This window comes from Urocitellus parryii, chromosome Y (assembly GCF_045843805.1).
Source record: "Urocitellus parryii isolate mUroPar1 chromosome Y, mUroPar1.hap1, whole genome shotgun sequence".
In the NCBI taxonomy this organism is placed as follows: Eukaryota; Metazoa; Chordata; class Mammalia; order Rodentia; family Sciuridae; genus Urocitellus; species Urocitellus parryii.
In genome coordinates, this window is record NC_135548.1 from 20,262,364 (window position 1) to 20,287,717 (window position 25,354).

The 25,354-nt window shown below is 39.7% G+C and overlaps 1 pseudogene across 1 annotated transcript in view; it reads right to left on the reverse strand.

Annotated features, from left to right (window-relative positions):
- LOC144250965 (dedicator of cytokinesis protein 8-like) overlaps positions 1–25,354 on the reverse strand; it is an 81,583-nt pseudogene that overhangs the window by 30,016 nt on the left and 26,213 nt on the right. The window contains exons 13-20 of the transcript XR_013342611.1: positions 10,062–10,179; positions 9,162–9,232; positions 7,979–8,117; positions 7,275–7,376; positions 6,768–6,870; positions 5,737–5,901; positions 4,350–4,519; positions 2,251–2,346 (exon numbers count right to left, since the gene is read on the reverse strand). The product of XR_013342611.1 is annotated as a dedicator of cytokinesis protein 8-like (transcript). The remainder of the gene's footprint in view (positions 1–2,250; positions 2,347–4,349; positions 4,520–5,736; positions 5,902–6,767; positions 6,871–7,274; positions 7,377–7,978; positions 8,118–9,161; positions 9,233–10,061; positions 10,180–25,354) is intronic.

A 25,354-nucleotide genomic window follows, 5' to 3' on the forward strand; every position in this document is an offset into this window, starting at 1 on the left:
AGGAACAAACCCAGTGCCTCACACAGACTAGGCAAGCGCTCTACCACTGAGCCACAACCCCAGCCCCTTAATAATATTCTTGACAGTAGTTTTGATGGGGAAGCAGTTTAGGACTCAAGGTTGAACTACAAACAAATCGTAGCTGACTTAGTCTCACATTGGAAAGTCCTGCATCTTGGAGACCCCATTAGTTCTGAGAAAACCCTAACTAAAGGCAAAAGCAGTATCTGGGAATTTTCTGTGGCTTCCATTCATCTTATACCTACAGGACCTAGAATAAATACAGACGAAATAGCTCATTTTTTTTTTGTATTGTTTAGTGGTTTAGAAAGTTAAAACTATTTGAAGACCCTAATATCACATCCTGATGTGGAGTTAAGTTTTAAAATCAGCCTAAAGCAAAAATTGATCATATAAGATCACATTCAACAATCCTTTAAATCACCCATAGGATACAGTATGCATGCAAGCAATATACTAATTCTTATGAATATTAAAATTTTGAGAGCTAAACTAAAAGGAGACAAATGGAAATTTCCTGTGTGGATGTTTGTGTGATCTAACTGATTCCATCCCCGTTTGGTTCAGCTCATCAGCTGGTCTCACTTCATTTTGCAGGTTAGTCAGAGTTTAATAATCTTCATACATGTGAACACATTTGTTTGCTGTTTAGGGTCTTAAGTGAGGCTCTGCCATCTGGGAGAGGTGTGGGGTTGAGTGGTAGGTCTAGCAGGTGGTCAACTGTGCGAAATATAACTTGGCCACACCTCGATCTTCCCATGGTGGGAAAGAGACTTTCCACCAATGTCAGAATTAGCCTATGTAAATAGGTCAGTTTGACTACCAGAGTCTTATGGCAGGAAGAGATTAGTCAATGATAAGCTGCTTCTTAAAGTAATTTATGCAGCTTGCTGCTTACTGGGCGGCATTCTCACAAGAACACCTTGCTTTAGACATTAGATGAAATACCCAAGTCGCAAAACCCTGTTTGCTGAGCTATTAAGGAAACACATTGGCTAAACTTCCCCCTGCAATGAAACAATTCTCTTCTGGTCATTTCAGGTCAAAAGAAGGCAACTGCAAAACCAAACAGGACATGCTACAAGGAAGTCAGGGTGTAGGCAAATGTTTTTTGTTGTTGTTGTTGTTGTTGTTGTTGTTGTTTTTTTTTTTAAGAAGGGAGATGGTATTTGTAACCAGTCACTGAGAAGGGGCTATGGCAGCTAATGCTAACGTTTAGGGTAGATGACAAATTTTTAGCCTAAGAACGTCTTTCACTTTTCCTTTTATAATTAACTCCTGGTACATCTCCCTAACATATAGGGCCTGGACTACTGCAAAGTTTTCAGCATTAGGCCCTACAGTGTCTCTGATTCATCTTTCCTCCAGTCCAAAGAAAGCTATGCTGAGGCTCATTCCCTCCTTGCCCGTTTAACAAACTTTCCCCTGTGGCATTAGCTGTTGCAAGAGGCTTTCTTTGCAATTCGCACATTCACAGACACTATAGACCTTAAGAAGTTACCATAATGGTGAGACTCTTGGGTGCCGAGCTCAGGGGAAAACTTGTCTGAAGGCTGGCTTGACAGAAAGCTTTTGAACACCCCCCACCCCCTTACACCTCTCTTAAACTACCCTGGCTTTGGCTATGATTAAGGAATTCTTTTGGTTTAAGAAATTCTACATCTTGTAAAGTTTCTGAACTCAGAGATAAGGCTGATTATAGAGAATTAGGCGGAAGCATTTCATATCACTTTAAATAGTATTGAAATAATTGTATTTAATTACTGCCATTCATTTTTGTCATGGATGAATTATCCCTAGCTCATCTTCCACTAAAAAAGAGGCTAATGCAATGAGTCTCAAAGTGTTGTCCCGGTAATAGCATTAGCTGGGAACTTGTAAGAAATGCAAATTCTTTAGCCCTAGCTTGGATCTATTGATCAGAAACTCAGGGGGTAGGATCTAGAAATCTGTTTTAAGAAGCATTCCAGGTAATTCTAATGCCTGGTTAAATTTGAGAATTATTATGTTGTTCATGGACAGTTAGGTGATTAAAAAATGAAGGGTAAGGGATAGAGTTGTAAGTGTGAGAGTGTGTGTGTGTGTGTGTGTGTGTGGGTGTGTGTGTTTGTATGTTAGCTGGGCAGGGACAAGACTGGAGAGTACTTTGATAGTATCTATTTCCAATCATAATGCAGGGTCCAGACCAGTCCTTCCTTTTCCTGGAATTATCTCCAAATTGCTCAGTACCTTTTTGCTGGCTGGCCTTGGGGCTGCAGTTGAACCTGAAACATCATTATTGCCAGAGCAATAATAAGACATCCTGCTGCAGTTGTGATCAGCAATCTGAAACACAAACCATGTCTCAACAGTCAGCTAAACTACACTGACACCCTGAGAAAGTAAGCCTGGAAATCACCATCTCAGAATTCTCCCTCCCTCCCTCTCCCTCCCTCCCTTCCTTCCCTACTGGAGATTGAATCCAGAGGTGTTTAACCACTGAACCACACCCATAGCCCTTTTTATTTTTATTTTGAGACAGGCAAGATCTCACTAAGTTGCTGAGGCTGGCCTCAAACTTGTGATCTTCTTGCCTCAGCCTCCCAAGTGTCAGGGATTACAGGTGTGCGCCACTACACTAGGCTCAGAATTGATTTTAAAGACATTTCTTACTTTTTTATACTTACAAAGATAAAATACTTTGTCAAATCAAAGCAAAGAAGGTAAATTCACACCTATTAATGGTGATTAACTTGTTCCTAAGTTAATCACCATTAATAATTTGGTGTTTAGCATCCTATGGCTAAAAACTAGTTAGAATCAGATACTGAATAGTTCCTTTAACATTCTGTGACTTTATTGGGAAAACAGAAACAATGTGAGAACAGTGCCCCTCTGCGGTTTAGCATGGTACTGTACTTAGTCCCCTAAGCACTAATAAATTGTCAACAACCACTTCTGAAAGGGTCATGCTTTATTCTTTTGGTTAGACAAAAATTTTTCTTTTGTTTGTTTTTAATTGATGCATAATAAATATCCATGTTTATGAGGTTCAGTATGAAGTTTCTATACAGGTATGGTAATCAAGTCAGGGTATTCATCACCTCATATATTTATCATTTCTGTGTGGTAAGAACTCTCAGAGGGCTGGGGTTGTGGCTCAGTAGTAGAGGGCTTGCCTAGCATGTGTGAGGCTCTGGGTTCAATCCTCAGCACCTCATATAAACAAATAAATAATGGTCCATCAATAACTAATAAAAATATTTTTTTTAAGAAAAGAGAACTCTCAGAATTCTCTCTTCTAGCTATTTTGAAATATTCAATACAATGTCGTTAACCATGGCACTCTCTGGAACCCTAGAACTTCTGCTTTCTATCTGTAGCTTTGCAAATGCCTTTGTGTGTGTGTGTGTGTGTGTGTGTGTGTGTGTGTGTGTGTGTGTGTGTGTGTGTTTTACTAGGGATTGAGCCCAGGGCTTTGTGCATGCAAGGCAAGTACTCTACCAACTAAACTCTATTCCCAGCCCTTTAAATGCCTTTAAAAACTTTTTTAAACTAAAATTTGGAGAAATAACATAAAAGCAGCTATTACTAAGGCCCATTGTGTCGGTCAGATACTTAATGCTCGACTTGAGTGATTAACCTTCATTTCTTTTGAACTGATGGATTCCATTTTGAAAGATGTAGCAGCAAGACTGTCACTTAAAGTTCTGCTCAGAATCAGTTAGCAGTGGTAGGAGACTGTCAGAGCATTAGCTGGTTTAGCCACACAGAAACAGTGAATAATATGAATTTTATTTTCCAGCATTGGGTCTTGGTGCTGACATACCCTGCAGTGTGGTCCTATGCAAGTCACCTGCCCTTGGCCTCTGTCCTCCCCCTGCAGAGGTCTTAACCTCTGGCCGAACTTAAGAATCATTTATGGCTCTTTTAAAACATTGCACTCCCAGAGATTCTGATGATCGATAGGTTGAACCAATTTATTGATATTCTATCCTTTAGACTTACAAAATCAACACAGGGATGTGCTGAAGTTGGCTCAGCAGTTTCTGAGAGGTGATTAATAAATTTTTGGATTTTTTTGAGCCAGTTGTGAAAGGACATTATTTTAAAATTAAATTATATAAGCTTACATTTAAATAAGTTATATTAAAAGCAAAGGTAAATCTGTACAATGTGATATCCTGGATTTATCTTAGAATATACACATAACATTAACAGAAAAACTGTTGAAGGTCAGTTTTAGTTAATAGTAATGTACTAGTATTAATGTCTTAGTTTTTCACATGAACCATACCGCACAAGGCATTATACACATTAAAAGAAACAGAGTTTGCCATCTTCCCTACCTTTGAAGACATGATGTTCTTAACTTCCTCGTCAGCTGCAGAGTGTGTCCCTGCCAGGTCTGGGTTGCTGCTGCTCATCACCCGGGCCTGCAGCAGCTTTGAGTTCATAGCAGCAGCAGACGTGCGTCCATAGGTGTGGTGGCGAGGGTCGGGGAGGGTAGTGGTGCCACCTGTGTCCCACCGGCAGAGACATGCCAACAGAGGACCAGAGTCACTTACAGACCTTGAGAAGGAACTGAAGAGGGATAGGGCAGGTAGAGGAATGAAAACCTACCAGATCAAGCCTTGAACTTAGTCTTTTCATCAAAACTTGGGGGTGGGCACTGTTTTTTAGGGAAGTAGATGGGATAGGAGGCAGGAGAAGTGGTGAGGATTGTGGTGAACTGGAGACACACACCTCATTTCCAGCCTCCTATTGCCAGCAGAAACAGAACCCAGGGTTGCCAGAACTTCTGATTTCTCAAGAGAAGTTCTAAATGTGGTTATTTTTAAATTTATCAATATTTAAATGATGATAACTTTATAATTCCTGGAGTAAGGTTTTCTGAGATTCAAAAATCCATAGAGTTGAGCTGAACATGGTGGTGTACACCTGCCAGGATATCCTGGCAAATTGGGAGGCTGAGACAGGAGGATTATAAGTTCAAGGCCAGCCTGGGTGAAACTACAGATTTATGTGAAATGAGGCTGCATGGACTAATAAAGTACCACGTTTATTTAGGCATGGAATTTGGTAAACTTATGCTATTTATTATATCATGCTGAACCAAAGTTATTTATATTATCTATATAAATAATTGAGAAAATTAGCAAACTAAATTATCATTATTATTTTAAAAATTTAGTTTGGGGAAATGAGAAAAGGAATTTATTAATTAACTTTTTAGTAATGAAAAGTTTAAGAACTTCTGATACCACTGCCATTGGATAGACATTATTTTCTTTGTCATTATCCCAGGCTTCGAGACATTAGTCAACACTTCTCCATTTTTTAATCTTTATTTTCCCAGTATGTAAGACACACTTGATCAAAGTGTTTAATCCTTTTATTTTTTTTTACTTAAAAAAATTTTTAGTGCATTATAGTTATATGTATCAATGGGATTTATTTTGACATATTCATAAGTGAATATGACATATTTTTAAAAAGAGATCCTCAGCTGAATCATAAATTAGAACTGGGTAAGGAGCACAGAAATATTATCAAATAAGCAAACAAAATAGGTACTTAGAGCCTAAAAAGGAAGGGAGGAAGAAAATGTAGAAAGAAACTTTCAATTTCAGGACTTACATAAATTGTGAATTCTGAAAAATAAGATTGAATTTATTTTGAATTACAAGGCAATGGGATGGGTGGGGCGCCAGATACCCTATTGGGCAACACTACCTTGCTTGGGCGAGTCTCTGTACAGCTCGGGCAGGCGGAAGATGTAGTGAACATAGGAAGCCAGCAGGCAGTTTCTCCCGTGCTGGTCCTTGCTCAGGTCCTTGCTGTTGTGCAGACTGTTGGCGATGGCCACCACGGACTCAAAGGCAAACTGGGAGAAGTTGGCTGAGGAACCAAACGAAACGTGAACCTGAAGTGAATGTTCTTCCAGCCAGCAACCATGAGTCCTGACCACTGATCACCTTAGCCAGGCTGCGTGTGGGGTGAGCCTGGGCCAAGGGAGCTCTAGCCCTGGCTCTGTTCACCACAGCCATTCACGTTCCCTCCTTTCACTTTCTTCTGTCTTTCCTCTCTAAACCCTGTGCAAGACTTGCAGGCTGGCATTGTCAATATTACCTGGGAAATACAGATTCTCAGGCCACACCAGCCCTGCTGAATCAGAATCTGCATTTCAAAAGATACCTCTCTTTCCAGGGGAAAAAGACAATAAGCGGAAGAAGACAGCCTGGAGAGAGGGGTAAGGAGCAAAAGAGTTGGGAAGACACTTGACTGTAAAGGTCAGATCTAAATTCAAAGCCTTGGGAATTTTTTTTTAACTTAAAAACCCAAAGGAAAACATAAGAGCGAAAGGAGGGTCTCTAGAATAAAGGATCTTCAAAAGAAACACATCAACCGACAGTAATTTGTGGACTCCATTTAGATCTGGAGGCAAACCAACAAGTGTAAGAAATAAATGGCCTTAATGGGATGATGGGGGCCCCAACCACTGACTGGCTATTGTTGAGATCAGGGAGTTAGTGTTCATTTTTCAAAGTATGAAAATGGTGTTGTGAAGGTTAAAAAAGCTCTTGTTTTCAAGGTACATATTTAAATATGAAATAATATTTGCAACTTGCTTCACAATAATACTCTGATGTACATAATATACTGATGTAGACCTAAACCAAAGGGACTGAGAAGCATGGGAACTGGAGTTGGAACTGGTGTCGCTGGGATGGAGAGTTTGTGGGGATGCCTTTAAATGGGCTCACCCCAGGCAGAATGCATGGGTAAGGGGGGTACAGGAGGCAGGAAGGGGAAAAGCTTGATGGTACTTGAAGGGTTCTTTAGAGGAGTAAAAACTTCAGTGTCCACCTGGGGACCACGACCCACAGGAGAAGCTGACAGACTGTGTCCTGGAAACCTTTTCTAAGGATCCTTTCTGGGAGCAGTTTTCATCAATAGTGGGCTTCACTTGTCTCTTCATCTAGAATGCATTATTCTGTGGACTCCTTTGTTGCAGATAACCCAACATAAGGTTATGTAGGGCACAGGCTGCATCTACTCAACATTCTGATTTGGTGGCGTCTAACTGAATGAGGTTTCTTTCACAGTCAGATATTTCTCCCATCAGAGCCATAAATTCTCAGAAAATACTGTGTGTTGAGAGATAAGCACTCCAGAAAACATAATGAGCATCCTTGGTCACATTTAAGGGAAGGGGAAGTGATCCAAGACCCTGATAGCCAAGAACTAGCTGATGGCCCCTTGTTGGTTACCTCTAAAGAATGCATGGAGTAGTTGGGAGGCAGTTTTTCCAAGGCAACTGGCAGACAGTAAGATCCAGTTTGAAGACGTTCATTTAGGAGAATTGACAGCCACTGAAACAGATGATGCAAAGAATAAAGTGGTATTTATTATAGCATATAATTTGGGTAATTTATCTGGCTCCCAATAATTAAATGCAACTAAACAATGATGAGATATTGACCAGGTCTCTTTTTGGCAGTCGTTTCTGTCCAGTTCTTTGCATTTTAAATTCCCTGAGAGTTCCTGAGATGGTCATATCAATGATTTACTGCCTTTAAAGCCCAAGTAGTAGCATTTTTTTTTATAACCAATGTTTGTGTGTGTTGAACATCAATGTTCATTTTACCTTTTATATTTTTAAAGGAATAAAAAAAGAAAAAGAGCTACTTCTATATGTGAAGCACATATATTAAATTTGGAAAGAACAGACATTGCAATGCTTTTCTTTAAAAAATGAATATTCTTTTAGTATCTATCACCTAGTAACTTTCCATTTGTAAAATCCATCATTTACTAAGTCAACTCATTTCAGCTTCTTCCTATAATCTGCTTTAGGACATTTTGCTACTTCTGACAGGAAAAAAGCAAGTGAATGGATTTTAGTTGTTTATCTCTGCAGGGACCTTGGCTGCCCAGCACTGCAGTGTGAATTAGCAAGTTGGAAACAACTCACTGAATATCCCAGGAGACTTTCTATGGAGGCTCCTTGCTTCTGCTGACAGCTGATGTGATAGAAGGTGAATAGGAGGTGGTGATTTACTGTGAGCTTAGCAGGGAGCTTAATTTTCACTTCTTCATAAAAGTCAGGAGACCTGTTTCAAAAGCACATTATACACAAATAACTTTTAGCAAGAAGGATGACTTCTCTGACTATAAATTGCAATGGCAGGGGCCCTTTTGCTCTTGAGTTAGCCTGCATGGTGTGAAGGCTTGTCATTTGACATTATTCTGTTCCTGAGTGAGATGTCCTTGAAACCATGCTTGTACTGGATACACTTCACTTACATACAACTGCTCACAAATGAAAGGCTTTGCCAAGGAAAAAGAAATTCCCTCATACAATGGAAAAACTCAACAATATAATCTGAAAAAGGGGTAAGGTTCAGAGTCCTGCTGTGACCTCTTTTTTCATCTCTACCCAAAGACCAGGGCCTGGTATGATGCTGCTCTCATTAAAGGACTGGAGGAAAAATGGATGATGCAGGAGAGAAAAGGAAGTCGGTTTTAGTGAATTATGAAGCCCCAGACACTTGGCTAAGGGCTTCATGCACATTACCCCATTTAACCCTTATGTCAAGCCTGGCCAGTGTTTACTGGAAGCATGTAAATGGGCCTGGGTTGTCAGGCCAGGATCAAACCCAACTCCCCATCCTACTAAATGCAAATAACGTTTTAAAACTATTCCATGGTTCATTTTACTGACATAATTATGAGAGTTCTATTTCTGCTGTGGTCAACTTAAAAGCAGGCTGCAGGGCAGGAGAGGAGTCATGTACAGAAGATAAGATGACCAAAATTGGATTTTGCTTCTGGTCACATCTGGAATCTCAAAGCAAGATAGAAAATGTACTTCCTTACTTAACACTATAGAATCTCTCTGCATCATACAAAGATTGGAGATTTAAGAAAAAGTCAAAATCATATTAGATTTATTAACCATATTTTCTTCTTCCTTTCTTAGTTGATGGTGAAAAATTTGCATAGTCAACACAGAATTAAGGAACTGGTAAAAATGTCCTCTGTCCTTTAGGCCCTAAATTGTAAAAACTGTTGGCAAAAGTCACTTGGAAAAGCCAGAAAACCTAGAAGACACTGAAACAATCTTGCCATAAGTTTGGATTCTGAAATATACTTACTTATTATGGTATGTAATGGCTGTGTACACTTCCTGCAGAAATTCAGGCCCATTGGACTTTCTAAAGATGACCTGTTCACCAATACAGAATGAACAAAATTAATAGTGACTTTTGGATATATTCAAATCAACTACCAGGGGGCCAGTAGGATACTGTAGTCTCATAATTTTATAAATTAAGGGTGCAAGATCCTACAAGTGGTCCAACCAAATGGGCAAAAGAACTGACTATGACTGGGTATGGTGGCCTATGCCTGAAATCCCAGTGACTCAGGAGGCTGAGGCAGGAGGATCACAAGTTCAAGGCCAGCCTCAGCAACTTAGTGAGGTCCTAAGCAACTTAGAGAGATCCTAGTCCAAAGAAAGGTATAGTAACTGTATTCTACGACTTATGAAAAACAGTTTCAATAACCACCCATCTCATTTAGTAATAGATAGTTTAAAAGTACAGATTCTGGCATTTTGTCTTCTTAGAGCACATTGTATTATATGTTTATTATTTGACTTATATTTTGCCTCAGGATGAAGAACCATCCCTAAAAGGTGTTGAAGTGGTGTGTGTTTACTATTACTAGGCAGTACTTAATATTTATCTGTAGATGCGGTCTGTTTTGGTAGGTATGTAATGCAGTACATTTTCACTCCTCAAAAATGATCTGCATGTCCAACACTTCATAACTCATTATGGAGTAAGGAAAGAGGCTTTCAATTTAGATTGAGGCTGTTTTCCTATCATTTGTGGAACCATACTGGACTAGCTGGAAAGGCGCCTGGACACGGTGAGTACAGCTGCCCCGAAGACAATACTCTGTACATGGAGGAGCCCTGAATTCTGCCCATGTGGACTCACAGGGGAAATACCTCCCACCCTGCTGTAAGGTCAATGTTACCCCCTCTTTACTGGCATAGCATGGCTAGGGTCTTCTCCACACATAAACTGGATTTTTATTGTAATGTTCCGGGAAGATGCTAGTTTGTTAGCAAAGTTCAGCCTCTGTGGGTAGACATAGAGTAGATTTCTGGAAAAGAAAAGAAAAAGAACTAAAGCATAAGGTCTAGAGTTGATTTTAACCAAGTTCTTCATTGAGTACCTAGGCCAGTACTTAGAGAGTGATTATTTTAAAGGAGTTTTTCCCTTTAGAAGTCAATTATTGTTGGAGGATGAAGTTTCTGTAGATTCTTCCGCATCAGCTGCAGCCATGTGATAAAAAACAACACTTTTCTCTGTTTTTCTATGTAGTGTGACTGCTGATGCTTAGCAAGTCTTAATGTCTTGGAATGTTGAAATCTGCAAGGAGGTGACTGTAGGTCTGATACACAGATAAGAGGGCAAAAAAGGCTCAGCTCATTTTAAACCCAATTCATGACCTGACTTCATTCCTTCTCTTTCTCTTTTTTTTTTCTTTCTAATCCATATGTGGTAATTTTATTTCCTATTGGCATGGTACTCTGTATTAATTTAACTTTCCGTCTTGTTTAAGAGGACAGATCAGACTTCCAAGCCTGGTTGTTATATAATGACAATAATTTGAGAAATATATTCATTCATTTGACAAGTATGTAACAGATATTAGGCTAAGAATAATTTGCATATATTTTTTTCTATTTGCATTATTTCTAGTATATTCCACTGAATGTAAGCTCCATAGGATAGGTATTTTTTAAATATTTTATTTTTTAGTTTTAGGTGGACACAATATCTTTATTTTATTTTTATGTGGTGTTTAGATCAAATCCAGTGCCTCACACATGCTAGGTGAGCACTCTACCACTGAGCCACAACCCCAGTGTCAGGATAAGTATTTTTATCTTATGCTTTTTTTAGAATTCTTTTTTGTAATTGTAGATAGATAGCATACCTTTATTTTATTTATTTTTGTATGCAGTGCCAAGGATTGATCCCAGTGCCTCATACATGCTAGGCAAGGACTCTGCTACTGAGCCCCAGCCCCAGCCCTTATCTGATGCTTTTCGATTCACTGATATATCTTCAGAAGCTAGACTAGTGCCTGGGACATAATAGGTGCTAAGTAAATATTTTGTGAATAAAGGAAAATTTGTTTTTGATGAAGAATAGTCCTGATTCAAAGAAACAGTAATAATGTTAACATTTATGCAGGATTTATCCTGAGTCAGGTGATATTTTAAATACTTAATATTTAGGGTTGGGGATGTAGCTCAGTGTACATATTTAGGGTTGGGGATGTAGCCTATCATGGGGAGGCCCTGGGTTCACCAGTACCAAAAAAAAAAAAAAAAAAAAAGAAAGAAACAAACTCCACAGACCCAAATACTTCCTATTCACTACTTTGTTTAAGTTTCATAATTATCCTTTAGGTAGGTACCAATATCATTGTCATCATACCCACATTATCATCCCCATGTTACAACTGAGGAAAAAATGAATAACATGTGCCAAACTATATGGCTAGGAAATGGCAGAGTCAGGACTTGAGCCAGGCAGCCCTGTGCTCTTAACCAAGCTATACTCCCCCTGCGCAGCTCCGACTGAAATGCTAGGAATGACTTTTCATGTCTACCTTCAATCTCTGGTCTCATTATTTGAGTGTCAACAGTAAATCAAAGACTGGTTCAATTGGTATCATGTCCTTTTGGAAATGTTTGTCTTCTTTGCTCATGATCTCTCTTTTAACTTCCAGGCCATATCTGCTCCCCAAACAGATACATTCTTGCCCCAAGGGCTTCCAAGATACCAAAACCACCTTTGTGTGGATTGAATACTAGGAGAGAAGTGCCCAAGAAGGAAGTCCAGGTCACCAGACATTCCATCAATGAGCCCAGGGTCTCATAAGACTTTACAAGGATTTGCATATTAATAGACAACAGAGTTTCTCAACCTGGCCGCTATTGACTTTTTGGACTAGATAATTCTTTGTTGTAGGGAGCTGCCCTCTGCACTGTAGGATGCTCAGCAGCATCCCTAGTCCTCACCTACAGGGTTCTACTGAGATCTTGACCCCCCCTCAACTTTGGCACCCAGAAATGTCTTCAGATGTTATCATATATCCCCAGGCAGTCAAAATCCCCACATCTGAGGACTATAGCTCTATACGTGTGAATTTCTACAGGATAGATCTACACAAATAAACAGCAGATTGCTTCCCTTTAATACATATGGTTAAATTAAATAACCAATGTCACCTATTGGGTCCGCCACATTCCAACACTAATGGTCATTGTGATAGCCCTGTGAAGCACTGGGAGAGCTAGTTTATGCTCAAAATCTCTGTGTTCTGGTTTGGTAAAAGGATATGAGAGAATATCTATTTTGAAATGGGTCAGTCTTCCGAACTAAGTATATGCTAGGTGAGGAAGCCTAGAATCGGGAACCAGACCTATCTTTTCTTTTCCTATTCCATAGTCTATCTTTATTTTCAGAGCAACTTTGAAATTTGTATTGCATACTATATTTCTTTTTTTCTTTTTTATTTTTAGTTGTTGATGGACACAGTAAATTTATTTTATTTATTTTTATGTGGTGTTATTTTATTTATTTTTATGTGCCTCACACATGCCAGTCAAGTGCTTTCCCACTGAGCCACAAGCACCTCTACATACTATATTTCATGGGCAACTTCTCATTACTGAAAGCAATGACACTTATTTCACCAAGGATCCTCAAAACCTCACCTAGTCTCCTACCAGGTATTAATCTGATTCCATTAGACTGATGGTCATTGAAAATTGCATCCCAAACTTGCATTTCCAAATTAGTTCCAGGGACCCCTCAGTGCTCTGCAAAGTGTTATCAAGTATATGGGGAAGAGGTAGGGAGTGGTGATCACACAACAGTGTGATCAAAAACTACTGGGAAAGACTGGGGTGAATCAAGATAAAAGTGTGTACCGTGAATGCCTTAGAGGTGGGGAAGGACAGCTTCTTATTTTTGTTGTACTGGGGATGGAACCAGGGGTGCTCTACCACTGAGCTGCATCCTCAATCCTTTTTATTTTTTACTTTGAGACAGGGTTTCATTAAGTTGCCCAGGTTGGTTGAACTGCTGATCCTTCTAATCCCCCGAGTTGCTTGGATTAGAGGTATACACCACCATGCCTGGTTCCCCAAGTGTTTTGGCTTCAGAACTCAATTCATTTGTTTATTCTTTCACAGGTGTAATTTTCTTAGAAATGATTTGGGAAAACATTGAAATAAACTTATCTGGCTATGGAAGAACATCCCACATCAGGGAAGGAAAAGCAATAGCATAAAGATTCTCTACTCAAATATCTTGCTCAGTAATGAATGTCCCCAGATGTTCAAGAACAAAAACAGTATTTGGGACTGTCAAGAACACACAGGAGCTGGGCATGGTGTGCACTCCTGTCATCCCAGCTAATTGGGAAGCTGAAGCAAGAGGATCTTGAGTTCAAGGCCAGCTTTAACAACTTAGTGAGACTCTTTCTCAAAAACAAAAAAAGTAAGTAAAAAGACAAATAAGTAGCAGTTCCTATTTTTATTTACCCCAGTGTCTCTAAATTGGGAGACCCAGTGGAGGCAGAATGGGGTGACCGTGTTGGGAACAGATTAGAGTTGCTGTCTCTTGTGGCCTTTCTGGGCTCTTTGTACAATGGAGGAAACGGGCACATGCATTCCCCCTTGATTTCTAGCCTTTGCTCCTGGCTCTTTCTAGTTTCCTTCTTATCCTCTCGTTGGACTCTTTTAACAGGTCCATTACTGGCTGCATTAACCACTTACATTCAAGTGAAAAAAGAAGACAAATGCGAGGCAACAATTTTTAACAAAGGGAAGTGAATTTAATTTAGATGGCAGAATACACAGAAAGCATCAAATATCAGTTAAATATACATGGCCTACCCAGAAAAGTAGGTGACAGGCAATGACATGATGCTCAGGCTTGAGCACCAGTGTTTGTTTGTTTGTTTTTAATGTACTGGGGATTGACCTCAGGGCACTCAACCACTGAGCCACGTCCCCAGCCCCATTTTGTATTTTATTAGAGACAAGGTCTCACTGAATTGCTTAGTGCCTACCATTGCTGAGGCTGGCTTTGAATTCTCAATTCTCCAGCATCAGCCTCCCGAACTGCTGGGATTACAGATGTACACCACTGCACTTGGCAAGCCCCAACTTTTTAAGATGAGTAAACTGAGCCCTAGAGGTTACGTGCCAGCTCACTCTGGGTTAGCCACAGCCAGCCACAGAATTCAGTGCAGCGCTGGTTCCACTGTACCACATTGTTAACTCAGCAGCACCCCCAGATCTTGCTCTGTCCATCTGAGGCAGCCCAACCTTGATGGTAGGAGACAGAGGAGAACCACAGTTACTGTCAGGAGTGGATGTGGGGGTAGTGATGGATGGCAGAAGACAGTTTACAGTTGGGATGTGGGATGCATGTGGGGTACAGACCCCTCTCTATCCATTGCTTGCTCTTCTTAATCTGCACTGCTGCCGCTCAAATAAGAGAGCTAATGTTTATCAGAGGACCTGTAGCATTCCTCCTTTGCCTTTTAGCTGTGTGGACTTGGGCAAGTTACTTAGCCTTTATGAAGCCCCAGTGGGACTAATAATAGCCGCATATGGTGGTGCATGCCTGTAATTCCAGAGGCTCAGAAGGCTGAGACTGGAGGATCCAGAGTTCAAAGCCAGCCTCAGCAATGGTGAAGTGCTGAGCAATTCAGTGAGATCCTGTCTTTAAATAAAATACGGGGGCTGGGGTTATGGCTCAGCAGTAGAGTGCTCACCTCACACGTGCAAGGCCCTGAGTTCAATCCTCTGCACCACATAAAAATAAATAAATAAATAAAAATACAAATAGGGCTGGGGATGTGGCTCAGGGGTTGAGTTTCCCTGAATTCAATGCCCAGTACTTTCCCACCTCAAAAAGAATGCTAAGTAATAGGTTTTGTTAAACTAGCATCTTTTAAAATAATGATCTTGAGACGGAAGATCTGCCTGCATGGTATATAATCCACAGATAAGAGTAGTTATTAACAACCTGATAAACAGGCTCTTAATGTTTTATGTTTGATAAATGAAGTGCCACAGAAAAATCCTAAGAATAAGATTATCTAAGGATTTGTGAGGTGTAGCCCATACCCTAAAGATGAATTGCTTGTTAGGACAAAGTTATTTTGAATGAGTATTTAGTAACTACAGGTCGAGTCCATGCACAAGACATTTAGGATACTCTTACCTTTCCCCAAATGTGGCCCAAAATGGTTTTCTTCAGCATTATGCATTGTACATACAGAATGGGACAGTTAGTAGTCATCAGTAGTCATCTCCTTTCCAGAATACTTTAGATGGCTTCTTTTGGTTAGAAACTGTTTTGGGAAACTCCCCTGAACTTTTTTTTTCTCACGGAGATTCAGCAAAACACCATTAACTTATTTTGTGTTTTTGATTGATTTGCCAGCATGTGGGGAATGGAACCCAGGTCCTCCCGGATGCTAGACAAGTGCTCTGCACTCAGCTGTACCTCCAGTCCTCAACTTATTTTTAAACTGCTGTAATGTAGCAGGCCTTGGGGATAACTGTGGAATTTGGTTTTACTTAAATTGTGGACCAAATCTATCTGTTCTTACCACTTGGGGACCCTCTTTTATTTCCTTTGCTGAGAACATGTTAACCCAAACAGACTTTAAAATCATTCAAAGTCGGGCTGGGGTTGTGGTTCAGTGATAGAGTGCTCACCTAGCACATGCAATGCCCTGGGTTCGAACCTCAGCACCACATAAAAATAAATAAATGAAGGTATTGTGTCCAACTACAACTAAAAAAAAGGAAAAAAGGAAAAAAAAAGAAAATGTCTCATGCTATTAAAAAAATCATTCAAAGTCACAATGCACAAAATATTAGTTTGGCTTATCCTAAGTTTAGCCTCGTTCAGTGCACAGAAGCAGAGAAAAACCTAGCCCAGTTCCTTATTCACAAGATGACAACCATGTGTTTTCCCAGGGACTTCTACAGCTTGCAGCAAGTGAGCTATAGCAAAAAGCCACACAAGTCCCCAGTTTAAGCAACTGGACACTTGGGACTGCTCTACAGCTGAGCATCTAGCACAGTCAGCAGAAGGTGAGAAAGAGCATAATGCCTTAAGAGGAGAGCTGAGCAGATCAACAGGAGGAATAAAGGCCTCTACCAGCAATAGTCAAGCTCCCAGAATCAGCTGGGTGCAGGGATGAGGCACAGGGAGAAATGGCTTTTACTCTCTATATAATGTTCAGTGCAAACTTGGAAAATAAAATTTTTATATCTGTCAGGGCTGTCAATATACAAACACTGAATATGCATGAAAGGTAAAGGTTAGAAGACTGTGGGGGGAAATAAAAGAGTGGGTTTGATTTTGAAATGGAATTGGTGTCAATTTCTTCTTCCCGTAATTTCAATGAATGCTTTGCAGCAAAGTCATACTATCAAATACAAACTAGAAAAAGAAAAAAATGTTGATTTTGAATATCAGTAGTACATGTAAATGGAAGCTGCTTTTATATCAGAAGAAATGGGTTTGTATGGGTTTGTATGTCATTTGTGGCCCTAACCAAATAAGACAATGGGTCCTTTGAAAACCTGTAAAATGCACCCTTCCCCAAGAGCTGAATGAATCAATTTCCTCACCTGTAATAAAATGGTTTGGGTCCAGTCTCAATGCAAGGATACCTGAGAACTACTTTGTAAACTGCAAAATATATAGCTTTAGGTGTCTCATGAGGACTATGTAAAACAGCTGAGTAAATTTTAAAACACAACTTCAAACATTCTGCCAGACTGTGAGATATTAATGTATATAACTTAGAGAACCAACAATCTGCCTGGATTTCCCTCTCTATTTTTCAGTTTCTCTCAGTGTCTGCTGCTTTCTCTGTCTTTTATTTATGTGCATTTTCTCTTCTCTGTCTCTCTCTCTCTCTCAGTCTCCCCAGTCTCTGTGTCTTTCTGTTCACCAGCCCATCAGGTTACCATGCAGCATCCCAGAAAATGGTAAAATGCTCTTTAAAAAAATATTTTTTAGTTTTAGGTGGACACAATATCTTTATTTTATATTTGTGTGGTGCTTAGGATGGAACCCAGTGCCTCATGCATGCTAGGCAAGCATTCTACCACTGAGCCACAGCCCCTGAAATGCTCTTTAAAATAAGAAAATTATTTTTTCATTGTAGTTGGATACAATATCTTTATTTTATTTATTTATATTTATGTAGTGTGGTGAGGATTGAACCCAGGGCCTTGCACGTGCTAGGCGAATGCTCTACTGCTGAGCCACAACCCCAGCCCCTGAAATACTCTTTTAAAGGGAGCATCTAGAAGTCTAGTTCCATTTGTCACTGAGGTTCATTTCTTATCAGTTAGTTAGCAAGTGGTAGATAATTTTCTTCTCTGAGCTGGGTTTGGGTTGTTTGTGGGACTTTAACTCTCAGAATGACAAGCACAGAGCCTAGGATCTATGGACATCTTAGGATTCCATAAAAAAGTCCGAGACCCCTGGGGGGTTATAATCTACAAAAATGTGAAAAAAAACCTCAAAATCAGAATTAATATTTAATTAAATGCTTATTTTATGTAAAATTTCATCAGCCAATGGTAAGACTACTGAATTTAACTTGCAGTTAAAAAAATCCCCCTAGTTTGTAGCCTGATACATAATTATATGTAAAGTACATTTAATAAATGAGGAAGTGGGTACATATTTAACATGTTTAAATATGTAGTCAGGTGCTTCCAACTTAGAGAAATCTTTAAAAAAAAAACCACCCTTAGATATGGATATTGGAATTGCAGGAGAGAATACAATACCATAAAAATTAGTTTTTCTATTTTATTAGTTTTCTTTTTGGTATTGGGGATTGAACTCAGGGACATTTAACCACTGAGTCACGTCCCCAGCCCATTTTATTTTTTATTTTGAGACAGGGTATCACCAAGTTGCTGAGGACCTTGCTAAGTTGCTGAGACTGGCTTTGGACCTTGCCATCGTCCTGCCTCAACCTCTCAAGCCACAGGGATTACAGGCATGCACCTCTACGCCTGGCTTTATTAGTTTTCTTAGAGCCTGAGACATTTGTGTTCGTTTAGTAGCAAACGACTAGTGATATGCACTGGATTAAAGAAGATGGGCTGGTAAATGGGCACCTGGCTCTCCTGACACACCACCACTGCAACAGTCCTAAACAGAAAAAGCTTTCTATTTTTCTCAGCCTAACAATTTTGGCAATTTCAAAGTGGTTCCTTTTTCTTTACTTGTGTTTTAAAACTCCCTCTCTATCTTTTTTTTTTTTTTTGCAAAGACAGAGTGAAGGAACTGATGAATTATTTGCTGCAGTGGAAATGCAGCAAAACCAAGTGCACCAACAAACAAGATGCTCTCAATGGAAAACCACCGAAAAAGGTCAGTGCCCTTTCTTCAGCAGTTTGTTGGCATCAGACTGATTCTATCAGAGTGAACCTCAAATGGCTACTAATAGCAGTAATATCTTAGAGTTGTGTGATGTCTTTTACTTCAGTATTCAAAAGAAAGTTGCACATCTGTACATACATTTTTCAAAGTATTTGAAGGCAATCAGCTGAGGAGGTAATTTTAATTTAGCACACGTATTTCACTGCCAGGAAAATCTATTTTACATACAGTAATAAACATAGCCTACATTATTCTCACTATTTGCAGGCACTGTTTCTAAATATCTATGATAGATACCTGACCTTACTGGGTCCAAAAGAAGAAAAGTCACAGAGAGGCTACATAACCTGCCCAAGTAACACAGCTAGCAAATGGTACAGTGCAACTCAAATCCAGGTGCTCTGAGCTAGACCCACGGCTACTTCTAAGAACAATAGTAAACAGTGACTTTGTTCAACAATCAGACTCACCACAAATTTATTCTAATGTGATTTTAAAATATTTACAGTGACTAACCAACTACAAGATTTTTAAAAAAGATTTGAAATTGCATAGCACTAAGATGAGAGTGTTGTCCCCTCATGTTAGAGGTTTGGATGCTTTAAATTCATCAAGAGCAAATCAAAGTTAGAAATCTTAAAACTCAATATATTATATATCCTGGAATCACTTAGGAAACTTACAAACCTAATGTGGCTACTTTTTTTTTTTTTTTGTAAAAGTGGAAGCATACTTTGTAAATATGTGCTTATAAGTGAGCTAAAACCCTGTTACTCAAAGGATATTCTAGGGGTGCAGGGGCAGTAATTAACATGATCACCTCCACTCCAGGCCAGTTAAAAGTACAGCACAGACCTGCTGGATCAGAACCCGCATGGATGATTCAAATGCATATTCAAGTTTGAGAAGCATTAATTCAAGAGAGCTGGTCTGTTTTTAATTTGGCAGACATAAAACTTATAGATCATTTTGAGTCTATCCTCCTCACTTCCTTGGCTCCTAGGAAGCTCAAAGTCAAATTTGCAGGTGACTTTTAGAGATACTTTTATATATTAAGATATATTTTATGTAATAACCTTACCTAGATTTTGACTGATTTCCTCTCCTTATTTTATTTTCACCCAGAAAATTTTCACACCGTGTTATACAATCTCTATAAGCTGTCTCCATCACTTTTTTAAAGTGGGAAGGTTTGTAAATAAGTCCATAAAAATAGAACACCAGCTATGTCCCCTCCTATCATTCCATGACCACAGACTCATGCCATTTTTTGTGTTTATTCCAGTATCTGATGTTTCAGGTCAGATAAAAATGCAAACTCACAAAAGAATCAGTAAAAAATGAAAATGGGAAGAAAATCCCTGACACATAGAATGAAGAGAAAGGGCCATTTTCAGAATTCAGAGTGAGAAAAACAGAGTGTGAAATCTGTTACAGGGCACAGCCAGAGGGCAGGAGGCTGCCTGCACTGGGCCAGGAGATGGGATTGCTAGGAGGCACTGGGGTGTGGGTTCCAGCAGTAGCGTGCCCCCAAGTAACCTTGGGCTCCATGGGCAAGGCTGACACATTCTGTATCAAGGCTGGTGCTGTTCTCTGAAAATCAGGGGCCTCTGCTCTACCCTGCCAAAGCAAGTGCAGTTAAGAAGCCAGAGAGAAAACATCACCAAATTGTTTAGAAACTCTATAAGAAGTGACCTAATATTCTCTTTCTAAAATCTTTTGTTAAAAAAAGTCCTCAAAACCAAACAACAGCCAGCCTAATACCTCTTATTACTCTTTTTAAAATATTTTTTGAGGATATTCATACTTCCTCAATCAATGAACTGAATCTTGAATATCAGACATGGTGATTTTGTATAATATAAAACAACTATCATTACTACTAATAAATTGTCTTTTTGTTTTGCAGTGCTGGGGTCTGAACCCAGTAATTTGTCTTTAAAATTATTTGAACACTCACAGCTACTATGATATTTGCAGAGTAATTTTTCTATTACATCAATCCCCATCCCACCCCTTCATAGGAGGTAGGTTAAAAATTCCTTTTAAGTGAGCAATCAGAACTCACATTCCTTTTGCTATATAAAGCAGAATCTCAGGTCAGTTTCTACTGAAAAGAATCACAAATATTCAAGCATTTGAAACCCACTGGGGGAAACCTGACTACTTTAATAAACAAAAAATAAATCTCCCTCTAACCCTGCTTGAAAATATTTTTTTAAACATACTGAACTAACTAAAATTTTACTAATTAAGGTACCCATGCCCCCCAATCTTCTTTTGAAACCCTACTTAGCAGGTTTAAGGTATTAAGAAGTTTATGTATCATTTGCTCTCATTTTATTAGGAATTAGTTTACTCAGCATTTTTTTCTTACAAAGAGGCTAGACATAGGGACTGAAAGTGTGAATGGAGAAAGATGAAAGAGGATGGGGTCGTTACCAGGAGGCATTGTTCTTAGTGAGATCTGGATGCTTGGGCTGGGAGGAGGGGGCAGGAGGAGCTGAGGAGAATTACAAAGAAAGGGAAGATGGAAAGGTACCCGAATCAATTTTTTTTATTCTACATTTTTTCCCTTAAATTTGAGACTAACAAAATATTCCAAAGGTTCACTGGGCAAATGTATCTCTCTCAACTTCTGGCTATTCCCCATGGCACCTGTGATGTGGTTTAAAGGGTCTAAGTGATTTGGATAATCTTTATCTGATTGTCCTTGCACTTTTTTTTCCATACAGGAAGGGCTTAGAAATTTGTTCTACAGATTGAGCCCCCACTTGGTTTATTAGAACTCCATTTCAGTTACTTTTTGAGTGTCTACAAAAGAATGTATTTTTTTCCTAAATGGGGTGGGATGGTAACAGCTTTAGCAGAATACATTTCAGACATCCTGCAAAATTTACCCTTCATAGCTAGTTTTCCTTTTGCTCAGTGTACTAAACACACACACACACACACACACACACACACACACGGATCTTCAGATGCTTGGGGAGTATGTAGTGGGGGATTAGACAGGAGTGGGGTGAACAAGGTACTGGGGTGCTGGACAAAAAGAGAAATCACCATATTCTTTAGTATATACAGTTTAGGGCTTCTCCCAGCCCCCAACTACTAAATATAAGAAAGCATGGGAAATCTGCTTTAACTGAGGTATATATAAATAAAAATCCTCAATACTTTGCAGGCTTATTTCTTTGGAGTGAGTCTTAGTAAGAGGGTGGGGAAAAGGACATTTCTTGATTTTGAAGATCTGTCAAAAACTGGTTATTTTTCTTTTGTTAGGAAGGGATTCCTTGCAGATGTGCTGGAAATACACTAGACTGAGGGGATGCGTTCCCTAGACAGCCTTCTCATGTCATCCACAGAGTTCACACAGCCAGCTCCCTTGCTTGCCCTCCACCCTCCATGTTTCTTCCAATCCAACTGGAGCTCTCTTCATTTTTGGTAGTGTTATGGGTTGGATGTGAGATGTCCCCTAGAAGCTCACGGTGAGACAATGAAAGAAGCTTGAAAGAAAAAATGATTGGGTTATGATGCTCTTAATCCAATCAGTGAATAAACCATCCAATGAGGATTAACTAAGTGGTAACTGAAGACAGGGTGTGGCTATAGGAGGTAGCCACTGGGGGTGTGGCTTTGGGGTTTATATTTTGTATCTAGTGAGTTAGGGTCTCTCTCTCTCTCTGCTTCTGGATCATCATGTGGGCTACTTCCCTCTGCCATACTCTTCCACCATGATGTTAAGCCTCACCTTGAGCCCTGAGGAATGGAGCCAGCTGCCTATGAACTGAGATCTCTGAAACCATGAACCCCCAAATAAACTTTCCTCCTTTACAATTGTTCCTGTTAGGTCTTTTAGTCACAGCAGAAAAAAAAAAGTTGACTAAAACAGTTTGGTTAAGAACTGTCCTAGCAGCTTCTAAGATAACTACCAGTCATCCTTGCCTCCTGGTGGTCCAGCCCTGGGTAATGCTCCTCCTGTGAGTATGGATTAGACCTAGTGACTTGCACTGAATGAGGAGAATAGGACAAAAGTGATGGGATATGACTTTTGAGGTTAGATTACAAAAAGGCTCTGGTTTCCACATTGCTTGTCCTCTTGCTTGCGTGTTCTGATAAAGCCAGTTTCCATGTTGTGAGCTGCCCTTGGAAAAGACCAGTGCAGCAGAGTCTCAATGAAGTCTCTGTCTGATAACTAGTGGGGGACTGAGGCCCTCAGTCCAACAACCCAGGAACAAGCAATTCTTCCTACAACCACACAAGTGAGCTTTGAAGTAGACCCTCCTCCAGGGAGCCCCTGAAATGACCACAGCTCTCTGAAGGGCCTGAGCAGGAGCACCTGGATAATTCACACAAGCTGAATTCTAACTGTTGTCTAAATGGCAAAGTTTTGGGGAGGCAGCAATGGGTAACTAATACAAGTGTGTATATTGCTTAAGGTATACATTGGGCTATCCTCTGATACTTAATCATATGTTTCCTTGAAAAAAAAAATGGCTTTACCTTGTAAAATTTCTGCCTTGAATTAGTCACAGAGTTATCCTCATGGTCTGTGGAACATAATGCAATAACTACCTATGGGAAAATATTCTTAATCTCAAAAGAACCTCCTTGGAGTCAATTCAATCTCCATGTTAGTTTTTAAAAACTTGAGAATTTCTAAAAATATATTTTTTTCTTTAGCTCTAGTTTCCGATTTTACTAACTAATGTGCCCTAAAGAGGCTATGTCAGGTTACACTAAAGATAAGAAGAATACTAAAAAGTACCTACCACTAATATCCTTCCTCTCCCACAAAGTTTTAATGAAAATCTCCTGTAAATAAAAGCAAAGACATCAATGAGATAATAAAAAATTACATGATTTGGCAACAGGTAGTTATAATGGTAGCTTTGTGGCATTGGTTACAAGTGTAGATAGTTGTCTCTTCTTGGTGATCAGTGAGTGAAGGCACCCTCTGTGAGGCATCAGAGGAGCAGCAGGATCTCGTTTCCAGCAATGATTGGTGTTGTAGATGGTCACCAATTGCCTGTCCTCCTGACCTGCACAAGACCACAACTGCACTCTCAATTCAAGACTATAGAAAAACGTATGTTTCCAGGTGCAAAGTCAAAGTAGAGATCACATCCAAACATTCTCACTTGAGAAAAGCTTTCCCTAGGCACCAACTCAGAATTTACTCTCAGTGAGTGATAGACCATGCAACACAAATCAAGGTGGCCACCCAGGCCCTGTCAGCACCTTGCAGAAGAGATGGCTTATCAGGAAGCTTGAGAAATCAGGGATGTGGCTAGTGCCCTCTCATGGCCACGTGGCAACTAAACCCTTCCCAGAACAAAGCACCTGCAAACTAAGCTAGTTATCAACCCACCTCATCCCCTTCCACGTGCCAATCACAAAGAGCATTTCCTGAGTGAGACTCCAAACCCTGTTTCAGGTCCTGAAGGGAGAAACAGTATGAGCCTCTGCTATCGTCCAAGGAGTTGACAAGCAGATGGGGGTCTGCAGCATATATTCACATAACACAAATAACAACCACAAATAAAATGTGCACTGTGAAGTATCTTGTATTTATCAAAAGACTTTGATGTGTAAAGTCTTTATTACTCTTCTCTCAAAGCCCCTGAGATCACCATCACAAGGTTATCCCACTCTAGACATAAAGAAAATGAGTCTCAACCTCCTGGCTCTGATTCCGAGTCTCCTTTGGCCTCCCATCAGGTTGAATACAATAGGACTTTTAACACCACCCAGTTCTTCTCCAAGAAGGTTGCTCTTTATGTTCTGTCTAAACAGAATTTCACTGGCTTCCAAATAATTCAGTGAGAGGGGCTAGGGAGCATAAGTACCATCATTTTGCTTATCCACAAAATGAGGACAGACCACTAATGTGATGTATGTTTTTAACAAAAGAGGAAGCAGCCATCAATCAAGTCTTCACCCCTGGGATGGCTGGTTATTAAAGTGAAAGAAAACCTGCTGGAGCAGAATAAGTCATCTCCCTCCCCTCTATGTCTCCCCATTAAGACTATCTTGTGGATGTTATAGAAGAATTATAATCACATGTAAGTATCCTGGGAGGCATATATATTGGCAGCATCCAGCTCAACAGTCATGAAGTAAAAAGCATTGCAGTCAGGGAATGTGAAGGTCAAGGGTGCAAGAAAGGCACAGGAGGATAGAACTTCAGATCAAGATGAGCCAAGCTTGAGGAGCATGGGAAAGTTTCCAGACAGATGGGGCTAAGGGGGAGCCAAGTGCTCACCAGACAATGATAGGAGAAGGGAAGGATGAGAAAACTCAAAAGAGTCCAATGAGGTGGTTGGGGACATTAATTGAAGAATAGTCCCATGTCCCTACACAGGGAGGTAAAATCCTATAAGCCTGAGCTACAGATAACAAGTCAGAATTCCTTTATATTCACCTCCTCAAAATGTAAATAGTGACTTTGGGTGTATTCATATGTGTCATCTTTGAAGATATCAACTGGTGCCTTGAGATAACAGAAATACAAATCTATGAATAACATGAAGAAGTGTATCTCCTGCCCACCTGTGAACTGATTGAAGGAATTTCAGAAAAGCAGCTGAACTAGTCTTTGAACTTGGATAAGAGAGAAAGGCTAGCTCAGGTCACTTCCATTGAAAAAGGGGAAGGATTAAAAAACAAAAAAAAGGAACCAACTGCTTAGTTTTTTAACTCTAACTACAAAAAAATGAACAGTGGGCTTTGAGATTTTCCCAATGCTAAATTGCATAATTATTACTTTGGGCCTGGAAATCCCTTAGAAACCAATACATCATGAAGTTGAATTCCTC